General features: G+C 38.9%; 1 protein-coding gene across 3 annotated transcripts in view; it reads left to right on the top strand.

Moving 5' to 3' along the window:
• Positions 1-23,822, top strand: part of MYRIP (myosin VIIA and Rab interacting protein) — a 460,077-nt gene that overhangs the window by 20,751 nt on the left and 415,504 nt on the right. The gene's annotated exons all lie outside the window — the stretch shown is intronic.

Genomic DNA, 23,822 nt, shown 5'->3' with positions numbered 1-23,822 from the left:
TCTCATGCTGTTTTTAGAATTTGTTGTCTTAGACTTTTGACAGTTTGACTATAACTCACCTTGGAAAGGACCTGTTTGAGTGGAATCTATTTGGTGTTCTTTGAGCTTCCTAGGTCTCAATGTCTATCTGTCTTCTAAGAACTTATGGAGTTTTCAGCTATTATTTTATTAAATATATTTTCTACATGTTTCTTCTCTTCTCCTTCTGGAATGCCTATAACGTGACTATCTATTTGCTTAGTGGTGTCCCATAAATCCTGTAGGCCTTCTCCATCCTTTTAAATTCTTTTCTCTCTCATTTTTTTTTGTCTGCCTGACTTATTTTAAAAAACTTATCTCTAAGTTCAGAAATTATTTCTTTTGCCCTGTGTTTTCTGTTGTTGAGGCTCCCTATTTATTAGTCTGTTGTATTGTCTTGTATCTTACTGAGTTTTCTTAAGATTATGATTTTGAATTATTTCTGGCAATTTATATATATATATATATATAATATTTTTAAATTTTATTTTTCCATAAGTTATTGGGGTACAGGTGGTATTTGGTTACATGAGTAAGTTTTTTAGTGGAGATTTGTGAGAAGCTGGTGGACCCATCACCCGAGCAGTTATACACTGCACCATATTTGTTGTCTTTTATCCCTCGCTCCCCTCCAACTCTTCCTCCCAAGTCCCCAAAGTCTATAGTATCATTCTTATGCCTTTACATCCTCATAGCTTAGCTCCCACATATCAATGAGAACATACAATGTTTGGTTACCAACTTCTGAGTTGTTTCACTTAGAATAATAGTCACTAATCTCATCCAGGCCATAGCAAATGCTGTTAATTCATTCCTTTTTACGGCTGAGTAGTATTCCATCATATATATCAGAGTTTCTTTATCCACTCGTTGATTGATGGACATTTGGGTTGGTTCCACGATTCTGCTATTTTGAATTGTGCTGCTATAAACATGTGTATGCAAGTATCTTCTTCAAATAAAGACTTCTTTTTCTCTGGGTTGATACCCAGTAGTGGGATTGCTGGATCAAATGGTAGTTCTGCTTTTAGTTCTTTAAGGAATCTCCACACTGTTTTCCATAGCAGCTGTACTAGTTTACATTCCCACCAGCAGTGTAGAAGTGTTCCCTGATTGCCACATCCATGTCAACATCTACTGTTTTTTGATTCTTTGATTATGGCCATTCTTACAGGAGTAAGGTGGCATTGCATTGTGGTTTTGATTTGCATTTCCCTGATCATCAGTACGATTGAGATCTTTTACTGTAGAATTATTGTGTTTCTTTAGATGTGTCATGTTTTCTTGCATTTTTATGTTTGATGTGTCCCTAGGTTGATGCCTACACATCTAGTGGAACAGTTGCCTCTTCCAATTCTATGGAGTATGTTTCATAGGGAAAGACTTATTTGTATTGATAGGTCTTGGGGTTTTGGTTGGGTGGGATGCATTCACTTTGGTTTTAGCCGGACATAGTAATGTAGTTCCTGTTCTGTTTTTTCACTTGTAGTCCACACTAAAGATGTTTGCAAGTTTCTCAGTGTCCTAGGCTGTGAGAGGTTGTGGTGATTCTGGTGAGGCTGCTGGAAGTGGGCTTCCTGGGGTGTTTCTCAGGAGAGCTTGCATGCACATCGTGTGTTGGCTAACTTGAGTCCTGGCTCAGTGGAGTTGGGGCCATGAGGCTGTTATTCTGGCCAGGGACACTGCACATTTTTTTATACATAATACTGTTACACACCTAATAGATTATAGCATAGTGTAAGCATAACTTATATGCACTAAGAAACCTAAAAAAATATTGCATGAATTGCTGTATTGTAATATTTGCTTTATTTTAAGGGCCTGGCACCAAACCTACAATTTCTCTGAGGTATGCCAAGTTGTGAATGCAACTGTACATAGGATGTTTCTAACATCCTGGCCTCTCAGTTCTTTACCTTTTCTGCTCAAATTTTCTCTCCTCCACCTGGCCCTGCCACTCACTTCCACAGTTGTAACCTAGACTTTGTCATTCCTAGTAACTGCCAGATTCACAATCTGTTTCCTGCTTATGTTCTCTGACAACCAATCTTCAATTTCTAACCCTCTCTCTCTGACTTCAACTCTAAAAGTTCCTCAGTGTCTCTTTCAGTCTCTAACCCCAGGTGCTTGAGATTCTCTTCCTTTGCCTTTTCCAGCTTCTACTTTTGTGGTCTACCCTACAGAAAAACCTTCACACACCCTCACTTCACTTACCTCTTTAGGGCAATATTCTATTCACTTGGATGAACCATAGCACTGGTCAAATCCTGATCTTTACCTACTCCATACCTGCGTTTAGGATGCTGAATGTGGCTGGAGAGAAACAGTTAACTGGCCTCACGTGACCATGAACCTCAGGTGGATCCTTGTTGCTGCCTGATAGTTCCCTAGTCCTTTGTAATCTCTTATTCTCTTCATTGATGTCTCACATTTTTCTCCTGTCTCCTCAAATATCTATACCTCCTCACCATCCTCACTCTTACACATTGTCCTGGTTTCCTCTCTCACTGAGAAAACCAAGGCCATTGTGGGGAACTTTCACAGGCCTACACCACTGTCTGCTCACCTGCCCTATCTGCTGCCCTCTGTTCTGTGACCAACATGAAATGTTGCTTCACTCCCTAGCCCTGGAGCCCACCTTCTTCAAATATTCAAGCACATCACCCTAGTAATTTTCTTCTCCTCTGAATTTCACTTTACTTCTCTCTACCATATATTTCTCATGGGCTTACAAATATATTATTTTTACTTTCTGGGAAAAACTCCCTCTTCAACTTACTTCCACTCCTAGCTATGGCTCCCATTTCTTTGCTTTCCTATATAAAAAAGAAAAAAACTGCTAAAAAAAGAGTTGTCTAGACTTGCTGTATGCAAATAATCTTCTCCTATTCTCTCTTAAACCCATCCCTGCAGATTGCCAGCCCAGTTTCATCAACTTTGCAAGAAACTTTCAAGATTATGAGTGACCACCACCTTATGGAATACAATGTCAATTCTTAGTACTCATGATACTTAAAACGTTAGCAGCCTTTGAAGCAGCCAATCTGTTAATCTACTTGATGTACTTTCTTCACCAGGTCTCAAGGATATACTCTTGCTTTACCTTCTAAATCTGTGGAAGTTCTTTCTCATATTCTGCTTGACCTCTTAGTGTTGGACTGCCCCAGGACTCAGGCTTTAATCTTCTTTACCTGTTTATTTATCTTACCTCCTATAGACTCATCTTGTTTCATGGTTTTAAATACCATTTATGCCAGTGATCTTCAAACATATCTATTTAGGCTGGACCTCTCTCCTGAACTCCTTGAATGACCTACTTGACATCTCCCCCTGGATGTGCAATAAATATCTCCAAATCAACCTTTTAAAAGCTGAACTCCTGCTCTTCCCTCCAAAATTGTTCCATTAGCACTTTTTGCATCTCTTAGTTGCCTAGGTCCCAATCAATATAATCATTATTTTCCTGTGAATACAATACATTTATTTGTGGCTTAAAACTTTTTATTTGGGTATATATCCAGTAATGGGATGGCTGGGTCGAATGGTATTTCTAGTTCTAGATCCCTGAGGAATTGTCACACTGACTTCCACAATGGTGGAACTAGTTTACAGTCCCACCAACAGTGTAAAAGTGTTCCTATTTCTCCACATCCTCTCCAGCACCTGTTGTTTCCCGACTTTTTAGTGATCACCATTCTAACTGGTGTGAGATGGTATCTCACTGTGGTTTTGATTTGCATTTCTCTGATGGCCAGTGATGATGAGCATTTTTTCATGTGTTTTTTGGCTGCATAAATGTCTTTTGAGAAGTGTCTGTTCATATCCTTCACCCACTTTTTGATGGGGTTGTTTTTTTCTTGTAAATTTGTTTGAGTTCATTGTAGATTCTGGATATTAGCCCTTTGTCAGATGAGTAGGTTGCAAAAATTTTCTCCCATTCTGTAGGTTGCCTGTTTACTCTGATGGTGGTTTCTTTTGCTGTGCAGAAGCTCTTTAGTTTAATTGGATCCCATTTGTCAATTTTGGCTTTTGTTCCCATTGCTTTTGGTGTTTTAGACATGAAGTCCTTGCCCATGCCTATGTCCTGAATGGTATTGCCTAGGTTTTCTTCTAGGGTTTTTATGGTTTTAGGTCTAACTTGTAAGTCTTTAATCCATCTTGAATTAATTTTTGTATAAGGTGTAAGGAAGGGACCCAGTTTCAGCTTTTTACATATGGCTAGCCAGTTTTCCCAGCACCATTTATTAAATAGGGAATCCTTTCCCCATTTCTTGTTTTTGTCAGGTTTGTCAAAGATCAGATAGTTGTAGATAGGCAGCATTATTTCTGAGGGCTCTGTTGTGTTCCGTTGGTCTATATTTCTGTTTTGGTACCAGTACCATGCTGTTTTGTTTACTGTAGCCTTGTAGTATAGTTTGAAGTCAGGTAGCGTGATGCCTCCAGCTTTGTTCTTTTGGCTTAGGATTGACTTGGCATTGTGGGCTCTTTTTTGGTTCCATATGAACTTTAAAGTAGTTTTTTCCAAAGGATTATAAATCATACTGCTATAAATACACATGCACATGTATGTTTATTGCGGCACTATTCACAATAGCAAAGACTTGGAACCAACCCAACTGTCCAATGATGATAGACTGGATTAAGAAAATGTGGCACATATACACCATGGAGTACTATGCAGCCATAAAAAAGGATGAGTTCATGTCCTTTGTAGGGACATGGATGAAGCTAGAAACCATCATTCTCAGCAAACTATCACAAGGACAAAAAACCAAACACCACATGTTCTCACTCATAGGTGGGAATTGAACAATGAGAACACATGGACACAGGAAGGGGAACATCACACACCGGGGCCTGTCGTGGGGTGGGGGCAGGGGGAAGGGATAGCATTAGGAGATATACCTAATGCTAAATGATTAATTAATGGGTGCAGCACACCAACATGGCACATGTATACATATGTAACAAACCTGCACATTGTGCACATGTACCCTAAAACTTAAAGTATAACCAAAAAAACCTTTTTCTTAATATAAAATTATTAATCTCATATTTTACCTTCTTTTTAATACTTATTTTTGAAATCTGGTGCATATTTTTCAATCATGGCACATGTCAATTTAGATATAAATTTTTAGAAAAATTACTTGATTTATATCTATATTTCATGAAATATACAGTTGAAAAAATAAATCAGTATACCTACATCATTTTACGTATATTTACATGTTTCTAATAGCTGAATTGAATATCACGTGAAATTTTAATTAAAATTAAATTCAATTAAAAATTCAGTTTAGTTGCGTTAGCTATGTTTTACACACTCAATAGCCACCTATGGCTGGTGGCTCTCATACTGGACAGTGCTGGTAGAACCATCTTGTGGGATGGTTTATACGTTTTTGGGTTTCTCATGTATGTAAAGAAAAGATAACCTAAAATTAAATATTCACAACCAAGTTAAAGGAAGAAGTTAGAGTTGCTTGCATTGCACCTGGCACTCTGTTGGTCAGAAGGAAGTTGAGAATTTTAATGTGGGAAATGTTGGAATGTAGAAAATAAGCAGATCTGTGAGGAATTTCTTGCTGCTCCTTCTGCACTGTTCTTCCTCTCACTCTGTGTGCATTCTCTGCATCATGAGAACATGGCTTTATTTATGTTCTGGAAATGATTTTAGTGTTTCCTTTCTGAATAGGGAGGAATCTTGGGTTACAACACAATATGTTTGTAACCACCTGGCACAAATTTTCTTTAAGTTACTCTTCTCCAAATTTGCTAAAGAACTTCTCAAATAATTATCTTTCCAGTGGAAATAGATGTCTTACATTGCTTCCTTTCTTCCTATTAGAAATGTGAGAAATTCACTTAATTGCCAGAGAGAGGCACAGAGGCTGAGACCTTGTATTTTTTACCCTTTTAGATTCATTAAACTGAAGTAGGTCTCAGAAAAGCTTTTTGGACTTGAGATGACATGCATTCAATACTTAATATTTACCATCAGATAAATTTGATAAGGAGGACAAATTTTAAGAAAACACTAGCGATCTCTAGCACAGGGAGTTTGGAGCACATAACACTCATTTCTTAAGGAGGAAAAAATGAAAACCTGATTAGCATCAAAAGCAAGGTTTGTTTTTTAAGACTTTATACAATTGTTTAGGGTACAATGTGGAAGGAAAGAAATAATTTTAGTGTAAAGCAGTGCCCCCAATGAACACACACATGTAAGATGATTGAGCAGTAGGAGTGTTGTCCTCTATGCCAATTTTTCCCCATTCAGGTGGCTTCACTGTTTATATTTGCATTTCAGGCAGGTGCCTGAATATATATCTTTAGGATCCTTAATTTTCTTAGCTTTAGACCCAGTCATCTTATTTCTGGGAACATACCCTAAGGGAAGAAATTCATTAATGTGGAAAACCCTTTATGCACAGAAATGTTTATCACAGTCCTCTATGAAATAGCACCAAATTGGAATCAACCCAGATACACAACACTAGGAAACAGGTTAGTGAACAGATCCACTTGATAAAAGATAATACAGCTATTAGGAGTGATTCTTAAAGGTAATCAGACTAACATGGAAAATATGCTTGAGATCAAGCGTTTAGTGAAAAAAGAAGTATGCTTCTGTGTATAATAGGATGACAACAACAACAGGAACACCTACCGAGAGAGAAGTGAGACATAAATGAACCAATATGTTAGCAGTGATTGTATTTGTTTGATGGTGTCAGGGTGATTTTCTTTTATAGCATGTAATATCTTTTGCGTTTTATAAATGGGAATTTTTTTGGGGTTGGGGTGGTTAATGAAAATCTTATAATAATCAAAAGGAAAAAAATCACAAAAGAATGAGGGGGTAGAGAGATATTATAGGCTGTTTCTGGTACCTACTACCCAGGAGGTGGTTCTCCTTTGACAACTGTTTTGTAGAATTGAGACTCCAAAAGAAAGAGATGACAAAGAGATGGGATAGGAAAGGCGCCCTGGCTAGGCTAGATGGAGGTAAACTTATTAGGGGTTATCACTCACTGCTGTCCATAGAAATTGAGAATCAATGCTGTGTTCCTGACTTTCAGGTTCTCCTTTGCCTGGCATAGCATTGGGTACAAGTGGGCACTTAAACAGTGTTTATTGAATTTAGAAAAAATGGGCAGAGACTTCACAGATTCCATTGGCCACATTATTTATCTTATGCTTTTAGGGTGTTACCTTCAGAATTTGAAAAACTAGGGCCAGGCTCGGTGGCTCACACCTGTAGTCCCAGCACTTTTGGAGGCCGAGGCGGGCGGATCACCTGAGGTCAGGAGTTCAAGACCAGCCTGGCCAACATGGTGAAACCCCATCTCTACTAAAAATACAAAATATTAGCAATTAGCTGGGCATGGTGGCAGGTGCTTAGAATCCCAGCTACTTAGGAGGCTGAGACAGGAGAATAGCTTGAACCCAGGAGGCAAAGGTTACAGTGAGCCAAAATCGCACCATTGCACTCCAGCCTGGGCAACAAGAGTGAAACTCTGTCTCAAAAAAAAAAAAAAAAAAAGAAAAGAAAAACTAAGTGAATAAAATTTGTTGTTTTTTTCTATCCAGTTTGAAGTAAATACCCATGGGCATGACTGCTCAGTACAAAACAACCTTCCCAGCCTTCGGTAGTCCCTCTCAAATTGCTGAGCCACTTTATTTAAGTAAAAACCAAACACCGCATGTTCTCACTCATAGGTGGGAATTGAACAATGAGAACTCATGGACACAGGAAGGGGAACATCACACTCCGGGGACTGTTGTGGGGTGGGGGTGGGGGGGGAGGGACAGCATTAGGAGATATACCTAATGCTAAATGACGAGTTAATGGTTGCAGCACACCAACATGGCACATGGATACATATGTAACAAACCTGCACATTGTGCACATGTACCCTAAAACCTAAAGCATAATAATAATAAAAAAAAAGATGAAGCTGCAGCTATTTTGGTTAGGTTATGCTTAAGAGTTCTGTAACCTTGTCTGTAGAATTTGCTTTTATTTTGAACTTCTTAAAATATTGTAATTTTTTAGTTTTCAAAAATAGGCTATTTGTATATTTATTAGGACAATTCTCGGACCAATCAAGTAAAGTGTCATTCATAACAGAGTAGATAGATATTTTGCTTTAACTCATGAAGAAAGGAATAAATTTAACAAACGGAAGACTTTATCGATGTAACTATAAATAATGTTTCTAATATTGGAAGCTACTTTTCATTCATGTGGCTCTTAGAAAATACCTTAAAATAAAAAATGAAAGAATCTTTATTGGTAAAGTTTAACTAAATTTTGTGTTTCATTTTGTAGTTCATAGCATTTGCCACTTGTTTATTTTACCAAAATGATGCTGTGGCATTTCCAAATTAAGTCTCAGAATATTTTCATATGCCATAAATTATGCTGTAATATAATAAGTAATATTCCTTTACCATTACCACAAAATAATCTAATTATAGCAATTATTTATTGGTAGCTGTTAAAATTTTATCACACAATGGTAATTGCTGTTAAAGTTAAATGGCTCATTATATAAATATAATTTAAATATATTACACATTCCAAGATAAATGTACTATACAATCACATTATTTCTACCCAAATATTTGAAAGATAAGGAAACAATTTATCACAATCAGGAAAACTGAAAATGAAAAGTCACTAAACAATACAATGAGAAAATATCATTTTAATCATTGAATGCTAGGAGTAAAAAGGACAGGAGACAACTAGTCTCCACGGAATTTAATATGTACAGACAATTCATAGAGGGGACAGTGGGTGAATTTATTGTCTACTTCCATGTCAATAAGAATGGATGAATTCCTTAAAAACCACTGAGACAGAAAAAGAGAATGAATTAAATAAAATATGCTTTTTATTGATCTACTCATGTGTCCATGTAATTTGAATATGAAACAGCAGAACCCTGTTGTGAAGCTTATCCATCTTAAGACAGGAGGAAGCACAGATAGAAAGTTCTGGAAACTTCTTACACAAGAATTCTGCCAAATAGTGAAAATAATTTCTAACACCTGTTTGTTATTTTCCTTAAGGACTAAAACCTTTGTTTTAAAAACTATATTCTGCAAACCCTTTGAGAATTTCTGGGGGCGGGGGGTGTGGTGAGGGTGGGAACCAACTGAATAAAAGAATAGAGACAAAGATTGGCAGATTTTTATGCCTCAACCTTGGCAAAATAAAAATAAACTGAAATGTACCACAAATATTTTATTATTTAAAATTAAAATCTGTTTTGAATAAATATATATAATTTTTGATGCTACAGAAAATGTTATTTGAAGATGAGAAAATAACATACTGTTTGTGAAGGCACGCTATAAGTAAGTTTTTTTTATTATACTTTAAGTTCTGGGATATATGTGCAAAACGTGCAGGTTTGTTACATAGGTATACATGCACCATGGTGGTTTGCTGTACCTATCAACCTGTTATCTACATTAGGTATTTCTCCTAATGCTATCACTCCCCTTGCCCTCCACCCCCCAATAGGCCCCAGTGTGTGATGTTCCCTTCCCTGTGCCCGTATGTTCTCATTGTTCAACTCCCACTTACGAGAGAGAACATGGAGTGCTTGATTTTCTGTTCCTGTGTTAGTTTGCTGAGAATGATGGTTTCCAGCTTCATCCATGTCCCTGCAAAGGTCATGAACTCATTCTTTTTTATGGCTGCATAGTATTCCATGACGTATATGTGCCACATTTTCTTTATCCAGTCTAACATTGATGGGCATTTGGGTTGGTTCCAAGTCTTTGCTATTGTGAATAGTGCTGCAGTAAACTAAGTGTGGATGTATCTTTATAGTGTAATGATCTGTAATCCTTTGGGTATATACCCAAAGATGAGATGGCTGGGTCAAATGGTATTTCTGGTTCTAGATCTTTGAGGAATTGCCACACTGTCTTCCACAATGGTTGAACTAATTTACACTCCCACCAACAGTGTAAAAGTGTTCCTCTTTCTCCACATCCTCTCCAGCATCTGTTGTTTCCTGACTTTTTAATGATTGACAAACTAACTGGCATGAGATGGTATCTCATGGTAGTTTTTATTTGCATTTCTCTAATGAACAGTGATGATGACCTTTTTTGCATATTTTTTTGGCCACATAAATGTCTTCTTTTCAGAAGTGTCTGTTCATATCCTTTGCCCACTTTTGGATGGGGTTATTTTTTATTTCTTGTAAATTTGTTTAAGTTCCTTGTAGCTTCTTGATATTAGCCCTTGGTCAGATGGATAGATTGCAAAAATTTTCTCCCATTCTGTAGTGAGGCAGTGCTCCTTTCGCGAGGACATTAGCTGCAGGGAGTTTGTCCCTTGCAGACCCCTGACCCAGCGACAGATGAATAAAGTACACTGGCACACAGATATTCTGCTTTGCCAGTCCAGCTGAGGGTCCGAGGCCATTCACAGACTCTGAGGAGAGTCATATAAAGAATGGCAGCTGCCGCCCTGAGCACTCGCCCTCCAAGCACTTATTTAGTATAGAATTAACAACAGAAACTTTGAGTAAACACATTTGTGGATAATTAACATGGTTAAGAGAGTAGTTCTAGGAATGATTAAAGCTCAGGTACCGTGCTCTAGAGTAAATACCATTAGGGGGCAATTTTCCTGGTTGACCTCCCCGCCAAAGGGCCATCTGGCTCAAAAGTTAGTTAATGGAGGTAGGGTAAACAGATTTAACTGGGGAAGATTCTATCATCCCTAGCATTTACCCTATGACCTAATGCTGTAAGGTAAGACCCAGCCACCTTCAGCCTGTTCAATTATTACAGCTATGTAACCTTTCGGCCTTCCAAAAAGGTTTGTGACTATTCCCTATAACTTTCCCTAATATTTCCCTTTAATATTTCTGCCACCCACCTGAGTGAATCCCAACACTGTAGGTTGCCTGTTCACTCTGATGATAGTTTCTTTTGCTGTCCAGAAGCTCTTTCGTTTAAGTAGATCCCATTTGTCAATTTTGGCTTTTGTTGCCATTACTTTTGGTGTTTTAGTCATGAAGACTTTGCCCATGCCTATGTCCTGAATGGTACTGCTTAGGTTTTCTTCTACGGTTTTTATGGTTTTAGATCTTATGTTTAAGTCTTTAATCCATCTTGAGTTAATTTTTGTATAAGGTGTAAGGAAGGGGTCCAATTTCAGTTTTCTGCATATGGCTAGTCAGTTTTCCTAACACCATTTATTAAATAGGGAATCCTTTCCCCATTGCTTGCTTTTCTCAAGTTTGTCACAGATCAGATGGCTGTAGATGTGTGGTGTTATTTCTGAGGCCTCTGTTCTGTTCCATTGGTCTATATCTCTGTTTTGGTACCAGTACCATGCCGTTTTGGTTACTGTAGGCTTGTAGTATAGTTTGAAGTCAGATAGCTTGATGCCTCCAGCTTTGTTCTTTTTTGCTTAGGATTGTCTTGGCTATACAGGCTCTTTTTTGGTTCCATACGAAATTTAAAGTAGTTTTTTCTAATTCTGTGAAGAAAGCCAATGGTAGCTTGATGGGAATAGCATTGAATCTATAAACTACTTTGGGCAGAATAGCCATTTTCACGATATTGATTCTTCTTATCCATGAGTATGGAATGTTTTTCCATTTGTTTTTGTCCTCTCTTATTTCCTTGAACAGTGGTTTGTAGCTATCCTTGAAGAGGTCCTTCGCATCCCTTGTAAGTTGTATTCCTAGGTATTTTATTCTCTTTGTAGCAATTGTAAATGGGAGTTCACTCATGATTGGGCTCTCTATTATTGGTTTATAGGAATGCTTGTGGTTTTTGCACATTGTTTTGTATTCTGAGACTTTGTTGAAGTTGCCAGCTTAAGGAGTTTTTGGCCTGAGACAATGGGGTTTTCTAAATATACAATCATGTCATCTGCAAACAGACAATTTGACTTCCTTTCTTCCTATTTGAATACCCTTTATTTCTTTCTCTTGCCTGATTGCCCTGGCCAGAACTTCCAATACTATGTTGAATAGGATTGTTAAGAGAGGGCATCCTTGTCTTGTGCCGGTTTTCAAAGGGAATGCTTCCAGCTTTTGCCCATTTAGTATGATATTAGCTGTGGGTTTGTCATAAATAGCTTATTATTTTGAACTTGCTGGGCTCTGTGGGGTTGGGATCTGCTGAGCTAGACCACTTGGCTCCCTGGCTTCAGCCCCCTTTCCAGGGGAGTGAGTGGTTCTGTCTTGCTGCCATTTCAGGCGCCACTGGGGTATGAAAGAAAACTCCAGCAGCTAGCAGTGCCTATTCAAAGGGCTGCCCAACTTTGTGGTTGAAACCCAGGGCCCTGGTGGTATAGGCATCCGAGGGAATCTCCTTGTCTGTGAGTTGCAGAGACCATGGGAAAAGCCCAGTATCTGGGCTGGAATGCATGATACCTCATGGCACAGTCCCTTAGGGCTTCCCTTGGCCAGGAGAGGGAGTTCCCTGACCCCTTGCACTTCCCAGGTGAGGTGATGCCCCACCCTGCTTCTGCCCGGCCTCAGTGGGCTGCACCCACTGTCTAACCAGTCCCAATGAGATGAACTGGGTACCTCAGTTGGAAATGCAGAAATCACCTGCCTTCTGCATTGTTCTCGCTGGGAGCTGCAGACTGGAGCTGTTACTATTTCGCTATCTTGCCAGCCTCCTCCAATAATTCTTGTGTGTTGAATTCTGCAACACAACTTTAATTATTTTTGAAGTTGCTAACTTTAATTAAAGTTTGTGTCTGAACCTCCTGCTGATGGAGGTTGAATTACCAGAGTATAGCTGGGTTTGTGAAACCTGCAGTGGATCAGGCAATGTTAAAGATCATTAAACAATTTCCCTCCTTACATGGTACTGAATTGGAGGCTTCTTTTTCTTATTACCTAAAGCAGTTTCACACTCCTTTTTGTTATCTATCTAATAGGATATTATCTAGGGTCAAATTTCTTTATAGTGTTATTGCTTATATATGCTTGAATATAGTCACAGTTTGAAAGACTGAGCTGAGCATAATAATTTATTTTAAGCTTTTATATTTGAAACTATTTTCCTTTTGAAAATGTACACTCCAGTCTAGTTCAAACATTTATTTCAACTTTCACTATATTGAGTCTTCGAAAAAAGACAAGAAAGAAAAAGAAAAAAAGAAACTTACTTGCTGCATTTGGTTCTTGGATTGCTGAAGAAACCACAGCACAAAAAAAGATCAGATTAGAGAGGTGCTTTGAAAATATCTTGTCCAGAAGGAGAAAACTGGTGGAACCAAAATTATCAGTAGGCCAGTCTACCATTTCATCAAGTGATATGTTACCTTTGTGAGACTAGTGCATTCCATGGATATGAGTCCATGGCCAAATTGCTGTAAAATGAGTCCCTTGGTTAACGGGAGGAAACTGGCAGTTAAGTATTCTCAAGTGATGGATAACAGTGCAAACAGGAGCATTACAGGCAGAGATGGCAAATCCTAAGTGTCTATTCCAGGGAGAAATCACTGCCCCATCTGTATCAGGAAGGGGTATAGTATAATCCCTCTGCCACCATGTGATTGACTGGATTCCTGCCATCTACACCCAATAGTGCTAGTCTCTGCTATTGGAAAGATAGATCCTCAGCAGTGGAGAAAGATTAGGTCAGGAGAGGGGAAGTCCCTGAAGTTGGACTCATGTATAACCATGTTGTTGGCCTCATGGGGACAGGCTACCATGTCAATTTGGTATGAAGACTCATTGAACAAGCACTGGGGAAGAGGCTGAGAGACGTCCACAGATGTCATCTTGTCTACTTGATTATTGAGAGCTTCCTCTGCAGAGGTTGTTCGAGCTTCCACATAGGCATTCAAATATCATCGCATTATGCCCATTCTGCAAGGTTCACCCACATGCCTCTTCCCCAGACCTCATTATCCTTGATCTTCCAATCCTGTTATTTCCCGTTCACCATGGTGTTAGCTACTGCCCACAAATTGATGTAGGTCTATTTTTCTAGGCATCTCTCAGTCCAGACAACGTGGAAAATCAATATACTGCTGGAAATTGTGCCTCCCAGAAGGAATTCCCTTTACTACTATCCTGCAGAGCTACCCTGAGTGGGACTGTCATGCTAAAGCTGCCCAATTCTGGTTGGTGTCAATTGTATCTCACAGAATCATTCATAAATCAGACATGAGGTTTCCCCTGCTTATATTGGTTGATTATAAGGAATTTCCCATGAAGACACAGGTGTGAATTGAGGAAGAGGAGACAGAGCAACAGGCATAGGTGGCATAGGCATCTGATGCCTGGCCATGTAACTGATGTCTTCTGGAACTGCTTGGGCCTGATTCCTTATATACCATTACCACTTGACAGTGGGCACCTACTATAAACACCTAGCATGAGAAGAAGCAGAGATCTAGGCCACATGGTCACTTTATGTCCATAGTCAGAGGTTCAATGCCAGGGCCTTGTAGCAAGCATGAGCTGTTTCTCAAAAGGAGAACAGTTATCTGTAGAAGAGGGTATGGCTGTGTTCTAAAACCCTACGAGCATTTGTGGTACTTCTACAATTTCCCAAAGGTCCAGCGTAGCATCTCTATTTATTATAGACACTTTGCAAATCATTGGATCCATTGGGTTATGCATACGGGACAGAGCAGCTTATGCCTCAGGGACAGAGCAGCTTATTCTGCCACCTGGACTTGCTACCCAGCATTTTCTTGCTTCGGGCCCCACTCAAAACTGGTTGCCTTACAGTTTACTTAGTAAATGAATGAGAGCAGGATACTCATATGTGCTGTATGTCATCTCAAAAATCCAAAAGAGCTCATTAAGCATCAAGCCTCTTTTTTGACTGAAAGGCTAAATGATGATTATAACAACAACAGCAATAAAAGCAACAGGCTACACTGCCTAGGACAATCTATTAGAGAAACAGTAGACTCTACTCTGGTGGTTGTGACTGAAGACGCAGCTGGAGAGGTAGAGTGATACCTGTATCTCATTGCAGGGCCTGGATGGGGTGCTGCTGGGCTGATTTGGATGTTTACTTTGGGCACACATGTATGCCCTTGGGATGGTTGGTGTGACGTTCAGTGGCAGTTGGTTTGGAATTTGGCTTTTTATCACATATTTTAAAAATACCCCTCATTTGGGAATTTACTATTTATATACATTTTATTTTCTCATTTTTAAAATTATCTATATTTCTGTCTGCTTTTTACTTATTGAAAGCTATAGTTGGGGTACTTTTCTATTTAGGTATAGAATGTATCCCTCAGTTTCAAAGTCATATATTGAGCATTAGGCACTTTTTGGGCACTTTGCATATCTTATTTAGTACAGAATAGTTAACATTGTTTTAGTAACATCACTGTGGCAGGACTTGAAATTTTGCAAGAGTTATTTTTAATAGTCTGCTTTCCAGTAAATCAGTCGACAAATAAATGCCATCTATCCACTAGTAATTGACTGGAGGTGGAGGCTCAAGGGACTCCTGGAAAATAAGGGAATTGTCACCCACTTTTTTTCTAAGCACAGACACTGATCCAGGCAGGCCTTTTCCAGTCAGTGCAAGAACAGTTGCCCTGTGGCACTAGGTCTATTACAAAGATCTTTCCCCTGCCAAAAAAAAAAAAATTTTCATGCTTCCAGTAGTCATCTGAAACTGAATGAACAGGTAAAAACACTTAGATCAAATTTAAATTATTTACATTCACTGCAAAATGAGATGACCTTCCTGCAGTCACAGAATGATTCTAGAACTTGCAGATCAAATATAAATTTTGTGCCTTCTAAATGATGTACTAGAAATTAAAATATATGCATATTTTGGAAAACTTTGTTTTGAAGCATTTAAAATGACAACATGGATGACGATTAGCATAGAAGTTGGAAGAGTTCCCACTGTTCAGCAGGAGTTAACAAAGGTGGTCCCTGAACTCTCTCAACTCTTGGAAAAGCTTCATTCCTTCTCTCCTATCCCAGTCATCAAAGCTTGCAAACACCATCTGTCTTGGTACCATCAGGGCCAATGTTATCATTCCTTTAATCTTAGTTCGTTAATTTCTACAAGAATCCCAGGTCTTCTAGATCACCCTGCATTCCCTTGGACTCTGATCCCCACTCACCTGTATACACTCCTTCGTCTGACCCTGTCTCCCACCTTTCCCTTTCCCTATGAGGGCTGTGAAGCTTGATCATCAGCAGTATCCCCTGGATCATCTTCCCAGATGTGCATTTCATTTCCTTCCCTTTCTGTCTCCCAAGTAGGTGCTGTTTCTATCCAGCTACCACTGGGCCTGCAGGTGTTAGAAGTGCCCTCCTTGTTCCTCATTGTTGCTTTGAGTTGTTCAGGCTGCCACCTCTATATAGCAAAACAAAAACTGTGTCATCAGATGCTAGTATGTACTTTCCTCCCTTATTGCACTTCCCTGCTGATCCCTAAATCCTTTTCTCTAATTCTGTTAAGATTAATGTTAGGGTTCTTGAGAGAAACAGAACCAATACAATATGCATATTTATAGAAATAGATTTATTTTAAAGACTTGGATCCCATGATTATTGAGGTTGGTGAGTCCAACATTTGCAGTGTGGGCCAGCAGCTTGAGACCCAGGAGAGCTGATGGTAAAGTTCTCATTGGAAGGCTAGCAGGTGGACACCCAGGAGAGCGAATGGTGCATATGAAATCTGAAGGCAGTCTGCTAGAGAATCCTCTCAGGGAGCTCATTCTTTTTGTTCTATCCAGGCTTTCCACCAACTGAGTGAGGTCCATTCACATTAAGCAGGGCAATCTCTTTTACTCAAAGTTTAATGCCAATCTCATCCAAAAACACCCTGCAAGTTGACACATGAAATTAATAATCACAAGTCCATCCTTTATCAACTTGGCAACCATATGCATCTCCTTAACCCATACTTAATCTCCAAATAAAGAGAATAACAAGGTCATACTTCCACCTTTTATGATAAAGATATCCTTTTATGATAAAGAAAACTCACCCTTTCCCCAGAAGAGGATGCAAAGTCTTGGATGATGTTCACTCTTGTGTATCCCATAACTTTAAATACTGTGATGTAAAGTTAACTCTACTTAAATGCTATGCTATAAAGTCAGTACATGATAAGGAGGTAAGAAAGAGAAAACAAAGTTATTTGTTTTCTTCTCTTCATATTCATAACAAAATAAGAAATATTCATGATAGTTACACTTCTTGTTTCTATAACTGGTTGTATAGTCATAGCTAGTACTCATAACTACCGTTTTCCACTAGCAAGCCCATATGCTCTTTGCCCTCAACAAGTACCTCAATAGATCATAGTTCTTTACATTCTTTTCTTGATGACACTGCTTCTGAGTTAATTCTCAGTGATTTTGATACCCACAGAGATGACCCTTCTAAGGCCCAGGCCTCTTGGCTGCCGGGCCTCCTCTCTCCAGTGGCATTGTCCTCATCTACTGTATTTCTGGAAACTCATTCCTTCTTTTGTATGAATGCTTCCATATATGCCCTCCCTGGGCCTCTCTGGCTGGAGTTCATAGTAGTGTTTGCTGCCTTAGTAGTTTCTATGCAGGACCATGTTATCTGTTATCCCCCACACCCCCAAGGATTTCCTTGAATCCCAGTCTTTCTCTGAGTCTCTCTCTATGTTTATGAGTAAACCTGGGCATGATTAGGGCTGCAGCAATCACACAGCTCTCTGAAGAACTGCTCTGACTGATACTCATGGTAAGCACCTTCCTGCCCTCCAAAATTGTAATACCGTTGAAGGCTAGAGGGTACTGCAAAAGCTTCCTCCAACATGCTGGTGGGGTTAGGAGTGGAGAAGAACAAATGAGCAGCCTTCTAGTGTTGTAGATGCCAGACTGTGAGTCCCAGCTGAGCCTCACGGATAAGCTTCTCTGCAGTGTTGGAGCCACACGGTATAGTGTTGTATCCTGCCTTCCCACTCAGCATCATTTAAATGTTTCCTCATGCTATTGCAAATGCTCATCATAGATGTTCTTAATGGCTGCTTCATATGTCATTGAATGATATACTGTATTTGCATAAAATTGGAAAGGTACTTTTTATTTTTTTAAAATAAACCAGAATACGAGCCTAATATTTCAATTGTTTATCAAAATACAGAGTTCTATGTTCCCCTTTAATAAGTTACACTCATTTTTAAGAAAGAAAGTAGGAAATTAAATAGTTCCCTTTTGCTTATTTTGACTCTTCTTTACTTTTTCTGCTATTTCAGTGGAGAGGTTTTGCCTTTCCCCTGTAAGGGAAGTTCTACTGATTATTGTTCATACATAGTCACATGACACTGCTAAGAATATCTGCATGACACATGTAAGAAAGGAGGCTAAGCTACTTAAGAGCTCTCATGAGTGTGTACTTTCAGATGACAAATATTTAAGGGTGAAATAAAAATGAAGTATATCAGAAATCCATTTCAGACATGTAAACATACACTTGAGATTCATCAGTATTTGATTGATACTTTTCCTTATTTTTGAAGGCAAATGCACAAAACTTGGAATTTTCAATTAAGATGACCTCTTCCCTAAATGTGTTGCTAAATTTTTTTTTAAAGTAGAACTATTTATTTTATTTTATTATTATTATACTCTAAGTTTTAGGGTACATGTGCACAATGTGCAGGTTTGTTACATATGTATCCATGTGCCATGTTGGTGTGCTGCACCCATTAACTCGTCATTTAGCATTAGGTATATCTCCTAATGCTATCCCTCCCCGCTCCCCTACCCCACAACAGTCCCCGGAGTGTGACGTTCCCCTTCCTGTGTCCATGTGTTCTCACTGTTCAATTCCCACCTATGAGTGAGAACATGCGGTGTTTGGTTTTTTGTCCTTGCGATAGTTTACTGAGAATGATGATTTCCAATTTCATCCATGTCCCTACAAAGGACATGAACTCATCATTTTTCATGGCTGCATAGTATTCCATGGTGTATATGTGCAACATTTTCTTAATCCAGTCTATTGTTGTTGGACATTTAGGTTGGTTCCAAGTCTTTGCTATTGTGAATAGTGCCGCAATAAACATATGTGTGCATGTGTCTTTATAGCAGCATGATTTATAGTCCTTTGGGTATATACCCAGTAATGGGATGGCTGGGTCAAATGGTATTTCTAGTTCTAGATCCCTGAGGAATCGCCACACTGACTTCCACAATGGTTGAACTAGTTTACAGTCCCACCAATAGTGTAAAAGTCTTCCTATTTCTCCACATCCTCTCCAGCACCTGTTGTTTCCTGACTTTTTAATGATCACCATTCTAACTGGTGTGAGATGGTATCTCACTGTGGTTTTGATTTGCATTTCTCTGATGGCCAGTGATGTGAACATTTTTTCATGTGTTTTTTGGCTGCATAAATGTCTTTCTTTTGAGAAGTGTCTGTTCATGTCCTTTGCCCACTTTTTGATGGGGTTGTTTTTTTCTTGTAAATTTGTTTGAGTTCATTGTAGATTCTGGATATTAGCCCTTTATCACATGAGTAGGTTGCGAAAATTTTCTCCCATTTTGTAGGTAATCTGTTCACTCTGATGGTGGTTTCTTTTCCTGTGCAGAAGCTCTTTAGTTTAAATAGATCCCATTTGTCAATTTTGGCTTTTGTTGCCATTGCTTTTGGTGCTTTAGACATGAAGTCCTTGCCCATGCCATGTCCGGAATGGTAATGCCTAGGTTTTCTTCTAGGGTTTTTAGGGTTTTATGTCTAACATGTAAGTCTTTAATCCATCTTGAATTAATTTTTGTACAAGGTGTAAGGAAGGGATCCAGTTTCAGCTTTCTACATATGGCTAGCCAGTTTTCCCAGCACCATTTATTAAATAGAGAATCCTTCCCCCATTGCTTGTTTTTGTCAGGTTTCTCAAAGATCAGATAGTTATAGATAAGTGGCGTTATTTCTGAGGGCTCTGTCGTGTTCCATTGATCTATATCTCTGTTTTGGTACCAGTACCATGCTGTTTTGGTTACTGTAACCTTGTAGTACAGTTTGAAGTCAGGTAGCATGATGCCTCCAGCTTTGTTCTTTTGGCTGAGGATTGACTTGGCGATGCGGGCTCTTTTTTGATTCCATATGAACTTTAAAGTAGTTTTTTCCAATTCTGTGAAGAAAGTCATTGGTAGCTTGATGGGGATGGCATTGAATCTATAAATTACCTTGGGCAGTATGGCCATTTTCATGATATTGATTCTTCCAACCCATGAGCATGGAATGTTCTTCCATTTGTTTGTATCCTCTTTTATTTCATTGAGCAGTGGTTTGTAGTTCCCCTTGAAGAGGTCCTTCACGTCCCTTGTAAGTTGGATTCCTAGGTATTTTATTCTCTTTGAAGCAATTGTGAATGGGAGTTCACTCATTATTTGGCTCTCTGTTTGTCTGTTATTGGTGTATAAGAATGCTTGTGATTTTTGTACATTGATTTTGTATCCTGAGACTTTGCTGAAGTTGCTTATCAGCTTAAGGAGATTTTGGGCTGAGACAATGAGGTTTTCTAGATATACAATCATGTCATCTGCAAACAGGGACAATTTGACTTCCTCTTTTCCTAATTGAATACCCTTTATTTCCTTCTCCTGCCTAATTGCCCTGGCAAGAACTTCCAACATTGTGTTAAATAGGAGTGGTGAGAGAGGACATCCCTGTCTTGTGCCCGTTTTCAAAGGGAATGCTTGCAGTTTTTGCCCATTCAGTATGATATTGGCTGTGGGTTTGTCGTATATAGCTCTTATTATTTTGAGATACGTCCCATCAATGCCTAATTTATTGAGAGTTTTTAGCATGAAGGGTTGTTGGATTTTTGTCAAAAGCCTTTTCTGCATCTATTGAGATAATCATATGGTTTTTGTCTTTGGTTCTGTTTATATGCTGGATTACATTTATTGATTTGCGTATGTTGAACCAGACTTGCATCCCATGGATGAAGCCCAATTGATCATGGTGTATAAGCTTTTTGATGTGCTGCTGGATTTGGTTTGCCAGTATTTTATTGAGGATTTTTGCATCAATGTTCATCAAGGATATTGGTCTAAAATTCTGTTTTTTGGTTGTGTCTCTGCCAGGGTTTGGTATCAGGATGATGCTGGCCTCATAAAATGAGTTAGGGAGGATTCCCTCTTTTTCTATTGATTGGAATAGTTTCAGAAGGAATGGTACCAGTTCCTCCTTGTACCTCTGGTAGAATTCGGCTGTGAATCCATCTGGTCCTGGACTCTTTTTTTGTTGGTAAGCTATTGATTATTGCCACAATTTCAGAGCCTGTTATTGGTCTATTCAGAGATACAACTTCTTCCTGGTTTAGTCTTGGGAGGGTGTATGTGTCGAGGAATTTATCCATCTCTTCTAGATTTTCCAGTTTATTTGCGTAGAGGTGTATATAGTATTCTCTGATGGTAGTTTGTGTTTCTGTGGGATCGGTGGTGATATCCCCTTTATCATTTTTTATTGTGTCTATTTGATTCTTCTGTCTTTTCTTCTTTATTAGTCTTGCTAGCAGTCTATCAATTTTGTTGATCTTTTCAAAAAACCAGCTCCTGGATTCATTAATTTTTTGAAGGGCTTTTGTGTCTCTATTTCCCTCAGTTCTGCTCTGATTTCAGTTATTTCTTGCCTTCTGCTAGCTTTTGAATGTGTTTGCTCTTGCTTTTCTAGTTCTTTTAATTGTGATGTTAGGGTGTCAATTTTGGATCTTTCCTGCTTTCTCTTGTGGGCATTTAGTGCTATAAATTTCCCTCTACACACTGCTTTGAATGTGTCCCAGAGATTCTGGTATGTTGTGTCTTTGTTCTCGTTGGTTTCAAAGAACATCTTTATTTCTGCCTTCATTTCGTTATGTACCCAGTAGTCATTCAGGAGCAGGTTGTTCAGTTTCCATGTAGTTGAGCAGTTTTGAGTGAGTTTCTTAATCCTGAGTTCTAGTTTGATTGCACTGTGGTCTGAGAGACAGTTTGTTATAATTTCTGTTCTTTTACATTTGCTGAGGAGAGCTTTACTTCCAACTATGTGGTCAATTTTGGAATAGGTGTGGTGTGGTGCTGAAAAAAATGTATATTCTGTTGATTTGGAGTGGAGAGTTCTGTAGATGTCTATTAGGTCCGCTTGGTGCAGAGCTGAGTTCAATTCCTGGGTATCCTTGTTAAGTTTCTGTCTCGTTGATCTGTCTAATGTTGACAGTGGAGTGTTAAAGTCTCCCATTATTGTTGTGTGGGAGTCTAAGTCTCTTTGTAGGTCACTCAGGACTTGCTTTATGAATCTGTGGGCTCCTGTATTGGGTGCATATATATTTAGGATAGTTAGCTCTTCTTGTTGAATTGATCCCTTTACCATTATGTAATGGCCTTCTTAGTCTCTTTTGATCTTTGTTGGTTTAAAGTCTGTTTTATCAGAGACTAGGATTGCAACCCCTACCTTTTTTTGTTTTCCATTTGCTTGGTAGATCTTCCTCCATCCCTTCATTTTGAGCCTATGTGTGTCTCTGCAAGTGAGATGGGTTTCCTGAATACAGCACACTGATGGGTCTTGACTCTTTATCCAATTTGCCAGTCTGTGTCTTTTAATTGGAGCATTTAGTCCATTTACATTTAAAGTTAATATGTTATGTGTGAATCTGATCCTGTCATTATGATGTTAGCTGGTTATTTTGCTCGTTAGTTGATGCAGTTTCTTCCTCGCCTCGATAGTCTTTACAATTTGGCATGATTTTGCAGTGGCTGGTACTGGTTGTTCCTTTCCATGTTTAGTGCTTCCTTCAGGAGCTCTTTTAGGGCAGGCCTGGTGGTGACAAAATCTCTCAGCATTTGCTTGTCTGTGAAGTATTTTATTTCTCCTTCACTTATGAAGCTTAGTTTGGCTGGATATGAAATTCTGGTTTGAAAATTCTTTTCTTTAAGAATGTTGAATATTGGCCCCCACTCTCTGTTGGCTTGTAGAGTTTCTGCCAAGAGATCCGCTGTTAGTCTGATGGGCTTCCCTTTGTGGCCAACCCAACCTTTGTCTCTGGCTGCTCTTAACGTTTTTTCCTTCATTTCAACTTTGGTGAACCTGACAATTATGTGTCTCGGAGTTGCTCTTCTTGAGGAGTATCTTTGTGGTGTTCTCTGTATTTCCTGAATCTGAATGTTGGCCTGCCTTGCTAGATTGGGGGAGTTCTCCTGGATAATATCCTGCAGAGTGTTTTCCAACTTGGTTCCATTCTCCCTGTCACTTTCAGGTACACCAATCATACGTAGATTTGGTCTTTTCACGTAGTCCCATATTTCTTGAAGGCTTTGTTCATTTCTTTTTATTCTTTTTTTCTCTAAACTTCCCTTCTCACTTCATTTCATTCACTTGATCTTCCATCACTGATACCCTTTCTTCCAGTTGATCACATCACCTCCTGAGGCTTCTGCATTCTTCACGTAGTTCTCGAGCCTTGGCTTTCAGCTCCATCAGCTCCTTTAAGCACTTCTCTGTATTGGTTATTCTGGTTATCCATTCGTCTAATTTTTTTTCAAAGTTTTTAACTTCTTTGCCATTGGTTTGAATTTCCTCCTATAGCTCGGAATAGTTTGATCGTCTGAAGCCTTCTTCTCTCAACTCGTCAAAGTCATTCTCTGTCCAGCTTTGTTCCACTGCTGGTGAGGAACTGCGTTCCTTTGGAGGAGGAGAGGTGCTCTGCTTTTTAGAGTTTCCAGTTTTTCTGCTCTGTTTTTTCCCCATCTTTGTGGTTTTATCTACTTTTGGTCTTTGATGATGGTGATGTACAGATGGGTTTTTGGAGTGGATGTCCTTTCTGTTTGTTAGTTTTCCTTCTAA

This window comes from Nomascus leucogenys, chromosome 4 (assembly GCF_006542625.1).
Source record: "Nomascus leucogenys isolate Asia chromosome 4, Asia_NLE_v1, whole genome shotgun sequence".
NCBI classification, from domain to species: domain Eukaryota; kingdom Metazoa; phylum Chordata; class Mammalia; order Primates; family Hylobatidae; genus Nomascus; species Nomascus leucogenys.
Note: the sequence above shows the minus strand (reverse complement) of the source record. Positions and strands in the feature narration are given on the sequence as shown.